The sequence below is a fragment of the Mustela erminea genome, chromosome 17 (assembly GCF_009829155.1).
Source record: "Mustela erminea isolate mMusErm1 chromosome 17, mMusErm1.Pri, whole genome shotgun sequence".
Lineage (NCBI taxonomy): Eukaryota > Metazoa > Chordata > Mammalia > Carnivora > Mustelidae > Mustela > Mustela erminea.
The window spans coordinates 58723374-58732752 of NC_045630.1; the positions used below are offsets into that span (position 1 = coordinate 58723374).

At 43.3% G+C, this 9379-nt stretch overlaps 1 long non-coding RNA gene across 1 annotated transcript; it reads left to right on the forward strand.

The window, feature by feature from the left end:
• The first annotated feature begins 1729 nt into the window (after nt 1-1729).
• Nucleotides 1730-8331, forward strand: LOC116576049. The gene is made up of 3 exons (XR_004280036.1): nt 1730-1821; nt 7121-7189; nt 8307-8331. It is a non-coding gene; the product is annotated as an uncharacterized LOC116576049 (long non-coding RNA).
• The last annotated feature ends 1048 nt before the right edge of the window (nt 8332-9379 follow it).

A 9379-nucleotide genomic window follows, 5' to 3' on the forward strand; every position in this document is an offset into this window, starting at 1 on the left:
ATCAGCAGCAACCACTACAAGTTACCAACCCCTTACATCCTCAGGTAAATTCCTCTTCCTTAGCTAACAGCTTTGTCTCACTGGTAAAAAACCTCCATCAAATCTAATCCCATGCACCGTGAAGTTTAGCAACCTCTTTCTGTTGCATATACAGCCTACCCCGTGTCTTACGCTAACAGTTGGAAATAATATTAACTGACCCCCTCGTACGCATCAGAAAGCAGTTGCTTCTCACTACTAATCATCTATTTTTGGAAATAACTGCAAAGCAAACATATGGTCAGTCACAGCTCTGACTCTTAAAAGCAACGCCGTTGATCTTTCGTCTGCACCCCCACTTTACTTGGTTCTCTTTCCTACCCACCCACCCCCTCCCCTGACTTTAGCCCTAAGGACTGTTTTTCCTCTCTTCATTCCCTCCCCACCCCCAATCCTTACCCTTGTACCACAGCAAACCACATCTTACCTACGTGGAATGCAGAAGAAATGTTTTCCTTTTGATATTAAAAAGTCCTCCCACCAATTAAGTAAACATTGGCCACACCACAGAGCTGGTATGTTATTGCAAAGCACAGGAGAGCACAAAGCCAGAGTTTTTGCAGAGCTGTGTCGAAAGGAACTTCAGGCTTTGGCCTCACCTCCAGGGAAGAGATGAAAACACGCCATGCAGGAGTCAGAATGCCAAGTGCAACCGCGTGTGTGCATCGCTACAGCATCAGAGGGCATGACTGAACAACAGGATCTTCTTACCTATTTGCTAGTAGGATGCCCTCTCCTCCTCCCAGACCGGATGCAGGCTGAGATCAAACACGGTGCTCCTGGAGGTTTCTCTCTGTTGACAATAGGTGGACCCTGGAACCCTGTAGTCAGTGGGGCACTTTCACAGTCCTGGAACAGAAGGCCAAAAGCCACACTGTACCATGGGCATTAGCCAAGTGTGCATCTTTCCCGAATGTCTTAGGGTCATGACATTCTTAACCACAACTGTAAAACAGGAAGGTGGGACCAGGGAACATTTAAATGACTTTTTTCAGTGCACCTGTGTGTCAGTATGAACAATTTGCAGTTGTCTGAGATGAAGTTTCAATATCCAGTCATGCATCATTGAGCCAAGGCCGTCTACTTCACAGTGGGAATGTGGCAAGCTGTTCCCGCTCTGTGTCTGATGTGCCTGATGGTACTAGGAGGGCCGTTTCGACTCCCCTTCTCCATCTCCCCATCCCTTAGAAGAGATAATTTTAATTCTTCAATAGAGCCTCTAAGAGGACCAAGAAATAATAAGGTTCCCATATGAAAAGTCCCCCATTGTACCCACAGGGATTAAGTCAGTTATTAATAAAAACACCCCACTGAAGTTTTCCATTTTTCCCTGGCTTCTGAGTATGTGGTTACTTTTGTCCACGGCATCCAAGCGCGAGTTAATTTTATTAAGAACATTTTGAGACAGCTAACATGTCAGAAGTTGACACTGCTCTCTCTCAAGTCCTCTATTCTTGGTAACGTGGTTACATGTCGGCTGGCCCCAGAAGCCAGTTGTGCCTTTTTCAATCTAACAGCCATTCTGTGGATAGCATTTGTTTTCCATCGTTGCCAAGGAGACAATCTGGCTCTCATTTCCTTTGAAGAAGAGCCCGTTCCGATGAGTCAGGTCTACATTGGGAATAATTAGGTCAAATAAATGAGCCCTTCCAGCTGCCTGTGGCATCACTCAACACCCCCATGTTGCAGATAAAGGAGACAACGCGGGAGCAAAACCAGAGTTTATCTGGTGTGAGTTATACCTACCTCTTGCCCAAGGGACATTAGCAAAACGTATGCAAGGTAATTATGGCTCCTTTCTTTGCATCTGGAAAAGTGAAAACGGATCCATAAAATCGTGTGGTGGTCTCACTGCCTTCCCCGCTTACAAGAGAGGGCTCCTATTCCATGAGGAAAAGCAAACCAGTTGGAAGGTCTCAAGACAGTTTTCTGCCTCGTGTCCCATTTGCCCTCATGGGCCCCCAGTCACCTTCTCCTGGGCTGTCATGTCCACGGGCGGAAGGGAGAGGAAATCCAGGGAGGCTGGAGTCATCGGCCAGCTCTTGTTAATGGTCTGCTCAAGCTGATATGTGCAGTTTGTCATTCAGGCAAGACCCTCACGTAGTCTATCAGTTTGCTCAATAACCCATACATATGGCAGGAGATGAGCCTGGGCTCAGATTAGAAATGCCAACCTGTTAACCAGATTCGGGAGCCCCCCCACCCTGATCTGGGGGACAGAAGTGGGCAATGGAGAGAAAAACCTTTACAAGGTAGTCTTGCACCCAAGAAGCTCATTACTCAGGGCAAGTGGGGAGGAATCTGTTTCTCCCTCATCTTTCTCTCTCCCTCTTTTTAATTGTATTAAACCATCTAGAAATTACTATAATGTAGGGGCTCTCAAAAGTTGTATCACCAAATCCCACCAACCTGAGATGTTGTACCTAATGTTGATGAGGGTCATGGACCTCCAGCAAGGTTTAAGGACACATCTCAACTTCCATCAGCCTGACCAGACCAGGGGCTCTTCCCAAGACACATGTTCACATAAAGATCCCACCACTTAGTCTTGAAATCAAAACCATCACCCGAAGCTTCTCATGCAGGTGGATTATCTTGAGTTGTGGTTGCTTTGTTTCCCCATAGGTGTCATTATCTTGGATTATGCCAGCTCTACAAAAAATGAGAAACGTCTCTTAAGAAATAAGAAGTTAGAGAAATTCAGCTGACACTGAAGTCACAGATAGAAGCAAAAACACTGCTTCCAGATCCTTCCTGCCTATAGTAATAAACACATCTCACGTCTACCAAATGATATGTGCCGCCTGAGAGGAAGCCAAGGAAGGACAGGACAGTTGTGAGCCTCAAAAATGAACCCATTTTCAACTGTTCTGGGGCAATCAACCCTGTTGTCCAGCAGACCCTAAATCCAGGAGGCCACCCAGACACCAGAGTGACTCGCAGTTATGGGCAGTGGGGAGGGCTTGCCCAAGACACTCAGTTGAAAGGCAACAATGTTGACTCATGATCCAGCTCCTACGCAGATCCCTCCTCTCCTTCCCCATCTCCTCTGACATGAAATCTCCAGGTCAAGGCTGGAAGCCCTAATCCCACACTGCCCTCGGGAAAGAGGATCTCATAACCCTAAATGAAGAGGAGTTCCTTTTTTTTTTTTTAATCTCTTTATAGCCTTTAAACAATTTCATTCACTTGTCTTGCCCTAATCTAACTTCCCCTCCCGGGATGTGTCTGCAAGACTCATTACTGAGAACTGCTGGCATCGCTCACACCATAGGCTTAGTCTCCAGCACCTTTGCTTCCATGAGCAAACCTCATCTCTTACAATATGAAGCCATATTTCACCTCCCTTAAGAGGCCATATCTCAGCCCTAGCACAAACTCCAGAAGGATGAGCAGATGTGGGGTGAAAAAGGGAGATGCCTTAGTGAGGTCCCCTGACACCCCCAGGAGCACCCGGCTAGCTTTGTTCTGCCATCCCAGCCAGGAGGAGCAGTGTGGTTCCTGTGTGCTCCAAGTTCAGTGTGTGCTTTGGGTCAAGGGCAGGAGTGGTGTGCTCACGCAAGCAGCCACTGAAGCCTGGGACCAAACAGAGCTCAGTGAGGCAAGGAGAGGGAGTTGAAGTCCAGCAGGGCCCATTAATTCATTGGAGCATTGTCTTAGCTAGCTGGACTGGAAATAAATTTACAGCAGGGAGGCCTCATGGCCTTGCTGCTATGATCTGGGGTGAGGACCACAATGAGTTTTAATTGCTGGTACTACCAATGGGACAAAACTTTAAAATGCAATTTACTCCTGGTTATTTTCTCCCACCCTGTGTCATCTTTAATCGCACTCGGAAAGAAATGAAGATCTTGGGTGTACCAAGAGTACAGAGGAGAAGGAAAATCCTGTGATAGGAAATATTTTTCAGCAAGAAAATCAATCAGAGAAGTGACTGTAAATCCACTTCAGCTATTTGTTCTCTTTCTCTCTCTCCCTCTCTCTCTCTCTCTCTCCTATTCCCCCTAGTAAATAGTAAAAAAAAGATGATGGCTTTGGAGTGCATGTTTTTACTGGAATTGGAAGGTGTTTTATCAAAAGAAGTCCAGAACACTCCCTTTTCACCTGGAGTAGGACACTCGACCCCCCCCATAGGCATATGGCAGCACTAGGTTGCGGGGGAGGGGCAGCACTGCTGATAAGCTCTTAGCAATTCCCCTATTTGCAGACACTGGGGTTTTTTCCTTGAAAACTGATGGATAAGTTTTCTTTTGTGGCATAAGAATAGGTGACCTTTTCCCCCTGAATTCCCATCCTGGGGGCCGGAGAAGAGAGCCCAGGATCCCTTCTCTCGGTCACACCGTGGGAAAGAGTATCTAGAGTTTAAAAGCCTGATAAATGCCCTCGAACAGCTTTGAAAATCACTCAGCGTGAGCACTTGCCCCCTGAACAAACATCCACGTTGTATCACGACAGGCATGCCTTGGGTCTTTGACCCAGTCACAGACACCGAGCAGATTCCCTTTGTCCATAGATTCATGCCACTTGTCTCGCTCCTGAAAACAGTTTCTAAAGAATTCTCCGGTGAAGTCAGTTTCCTAGGAGAATCCATCACATCTGCCTAGCAAATATTTCCACCCTTGCAAACCATTAGATAAACTTAAAGAACAAATTAGTCCTCACCACTTAAAGTCCCCAGCCCTCCCCAGTTCATCACTTAAATCACTCTACATTCTCAGTGGATTTGAAGCAAGCTTTCAGATCAGAGCCCTCCAACCAAGAGCCTGAGTACATAACTCAGAAGAACAATCGCCCAACAACTGTTTCTATAATTTCTCCCATCTGGTATCTGCTCCCTTATGAATGGGACAGCCACCAGTAGTAAGGGTTGGGTGGGGATAAGTTAAGTCTCGAAAAGAAAGAGGTGATGGAAAAGCAGTGAGATCAGAACTATCCCAGGAGGCAAATGTCCATCAGGGCTCTGAAACCCTTCACTTAGCTCTTTCTACTCTGCCTTGATTTTGCCCAAGTCTCCAATTTTATGTACTGACCACCCTAGAAACTAGGAGGTCTGCCTAGCCAGTTACAAGCAACTGCCAGTTGAGAGAAGAGTCTGTTCCTTGGCAGAATCAGAACAAAACCTACTTTGATTCAGTTGCTATCCCTAAACTAAATTAAGCATCATAACAGCACAGTATGATTTAAAAAAAAAAAAAAAAAAAAAAAAAAAGGAACAGACTTTGACGTTAGGGAAGCCAGAGTTGCATATTTTGCCTCGGTGGCTTGTCAGATAGTGTGGTTACTCAATGAGTCTCTGCTTTCTGCTCTGTAAAACTGAAATGATGACAACTCTTAACTTGCATGAGTCAAATAGGAATAAAATGAGAAAAAAATGAAATGACAGTAGGTTCTTAGCACACTTGATACAGTGTCATAATAAATAGTGTCTAGTTCCCTCTATCTTTGTTGTACATAAAATTATAACCAGGACCCCATCATTAAACTGGTTCTGACATTTTGATTTGTCTTGGTTTCCTTTATAAGAGTTAATGAACAATGCCAACAGCCAGACTTGTTACCCATAATCATTGTAATATTGATGCACCAAAATAATAACATGGTAAATCATAAAGGCAAGTCATTTCACACAAAAGGGGGAAAGGAAAGGCTAGGAGGAGATAAGGAGTAAATTCACAACTTTAGCTGCACATTGTCTCAAAGAAAGAAGTTTTCCTGTATTTTAATATGTCACTTTAACATAGAGTATAATATTATAGAAGAATATTTTATTAAATTACAGAATTTCAGGGTTATTAAAACCCAAATCCTTCACTGATCCCTGAATACCATGTGAGATACTTTTTCCTTTTAATTTACTCTTTAGACTACTTGTTTTAAAGGCTATTTGAGGATTCCCTGAGGTAAGCAAGATGGTCACAATCCAGGATAAGAGACTTGAAGTCATGAAGGCAGGTAACTTGAGAGAATCCCCTCGGTTCCTATGTACTGAGCTGTAACTGGATATATGCCCTATAATTTCTCTTTGGAAGAGATGGGATGGAAGAAACTTACAAATCTAAAGGTGCTCCTCTTGGGCACAGCCATTGCAGGCTGTGGACTGACCGTGCAGTGAAGGATGAAGTTCAGGGGCGCCTGGGTGGCTCAGTGGTTTAAGCCTCTGCCTTCGACTCAGGTCATGATCTCAGGGTCCTAGGATTGAGCCCCGCATCAAGCCCCACATCAGGCTTTCTGCTCAACGGTGAGCCTGCTTCCCCCTCTCTGTCTGCCTGCCTCTGCCTACTTGTGATCTCTCTTTCTATCAAATAAATAAATAAAATCTTTTTTTAATAAAAGGAGGGCGGGAAGTTCAGCTAGATCATGTGACCCAGAGTCCCTGGCATCTAAGTCCCCTGGGAAAGATGGGTTGGCAGTGATAGATATTGAAAATGGGGCCCCAGCCTGAACTCCTGAATAGAATCTTTGAAGACAGTTCTGAAATTAGCATTTTGCACAAAAATTTGCATCTTTCATAAATTCTAAATGTGAAATCCTATTTGTAATGTTAAAAAAAAAGTGATGAGACAAAGCATTATACTCAACACTGAAAAGAGGCAAGGGAGCTTACGTATTAATGGAGAGAGAGGAAAAACAGAAAGCCAGTCATCTTCTTAATGTGCAGATGTGTCATAATGTGTCATTTAAAAAGCACCCATGTAACTCATTCCCGACTCAAGTGCCTCTGGGAGAATCCAATTAGAAATATTACCCTATGCTTCTAAAATGAGTCTCAAAGTTTAGTCACATTTAAAATAAAAGGGTAGAAGCAGAAAATATTCATTTGCCTCAATATATTACTCAAACACTCAATACTACCTATTTTTTCTTTTTTAAGGGTCTAAACATGAAGTTCTTTAGCAAAAGAAAAGCCTAAAGCTTACTGGGGAAATAATATTGTTCGGTTGGGTCTGAACGCATATTTCTAGAAAACCAACTATGCTGCACTCAGCCACACAGGATCAATTCTTCAGAAAGATGGTGAGGAGATAATAGTAGCAAGTTGTTTAACTTAAAATTACAAGCAGAAAACTTTTTTAATTTCCAGGAAAAAGAATCAGCACCCTCTTCCAGTTCATTGAGAGATGTGGGAAGTGTGTGCCATATTTATCAAAGGGTAAGCGCTTCCCATTCATTCTAACAAGAGTTCTTGAGAACTTAGCTTTCAACTTTATCACATTACAATAAAAAGAGTAAAAACATACAGAAATCCAAATTCACACCACCCATGAAATGAAGTTTGTAATTCCACCTTGGCCATAAAACCCTTTCCTTATCAACGGTCTCTTCCATCTTCCTCATTCCTATGTCTTCCTCACACCCTTAACAACAGTGCCACCCACCTAAAACCAGAGTGAGGAGATTATGGTCCTAAGATAAAGAGAAAGTGAAGATAGAAAGAGTACTACAGAATCCTTAGAAATTAGAGGTAATATCTACCTGGGGTGATCAAAAAAGAGTTCATAAAAACAATATTTTTAAAGAGTCCTGATAAGAACCATGCAACTGAACATAGATGGCCAAGAAAGGACATTACCAAAAGGGAGACTGTAAGTCAAAACACGAAGGTCAAAGATGAGGGACAAGATTAAGGGAGGTCGAGGCACTCTCGCCACTTTCCCTCCACCTATTTTATCAATCCTCTTATCTTCTAGTCGAGTCTTCAATATCTCTCCAATCTTTGCTTGACATGTAATTCTCTTTATCATTGTTTTAATTTATACCCTCAGTACTTTTCTCCACCTAGACTATTGGGACAACCTTTCAACCATTTCTTCATCTTTGGGTTAATCTATTTACTCCTTAGTTGAATACAGATTAAAAACAGGATTGGTCCCCCAGTGCCTATAGTATAAACCCTTACGTCCTTATCCTAGCATTTAATGCCCCACTCTGTCATTCCCACTTTTGGTCTCAAAGTTTCCCTTAACACAGATACACAGAGGTCAGGGAACAAGTGAAGAAGTCAGGTAACAAGAGGACTGAATCTCAATTAAACAGCAACGGATGATGTTTGACAGGCCAGCCTCAACAGAGTGGTGAAAGTGAGCCACAATGGATGGGGGGAGGGGGGGGAATGAGGCATAAAGATGAGCAAAAGAGGTGAAAATAGCTAGTACAGATAATTCTTTGGGGAAGTTGAACAATAAAAGTAATACGAATACTTGAATACTAGGATGCTAGGCTAAGAGAATTAGGAATGCCAAGAAATAACTCCTTGATGGTGGTGGTAGTTGCAGGTGGCATTGGAAGTAGGAGACGGAGGTGGGGGTGCTACTATTTGTGGTGGCTGGGATCAGGAGAGAAGAGACTGAGTCGCCAGATTTCCTATCCAAAATCTCAGCAAAAACAAGAGGTGCTCACCCACAACCAGAGAAAAGTGAAGGACAAGTCAAAAGCCCTTACCAAGCTAACAATCTACAGAGAAATCTTAAAAACATTTACAAGAACCACAGCTGTGAGTAGAAAAATTATTTTGGGATATTTTGGGAGAGGAGGAGGCAATATCAATTAAATATAATCCTATTTATGTATTTGTTTATTCCCCAAACTTGTTCCAGAAAGAATCTAAGACAACCACAAAGTGCTAGGTGCTGGATAAAAGCCACCACATCCTGGAATATGAGCTAAACTCCCTTGGCCACCAGTGCTATAAGACCCAAGCAAATAGATCGTAAACAAAGAGCTCAAAGCACCAAGCTCTTAAACAGAAGGAATAAAACTGAAGGACCATGATGAGAAGGGACAGGTCCCCCAGGTGTACCTGAGTGCTGAACTCGTTCCCACCACATCAAAAGTCATGGCACAGCCCCTAATTCCAATTGCTGAAACATTTTAACAGCTGGGAATTAAAATAAGCTGTCAGCCAGCTCAAAAAGATTTTTTAATTCAAAATAAATCAGACTAACAACCTGCAGATGTTTGGAAAGAAAATGTTTGGGTGACTCATTTTCAAAACCCAATTCCCTAACTTTGCCATTTCAGGGTTTCTGAATGACTGCTACCTGCCCTTCGTGTCTCATCATGAGACGCACTGTTATGCTGCCATTGTCAGGCTTAACATTTTTCTGGTGTGTTGATGGTCATGGATCCCATCTGGTAAACTAAGCTGAAATCGGAACTCAAGGGCATGGAGTTGGTCAGATTACTGAACGTGTTACTAAGTCTCTGGGTCTCCAGAAAACCTTCCATCTCTAACAGTAGATGGAGATACTCAAAAGTTCTGCCCAAAAGTCTTTGTGCTTAGGCTTGCGTTAACCTTTGTTAGAAGGTTAGAAGAAAAACGGGATCACGGCAGTATGGGACT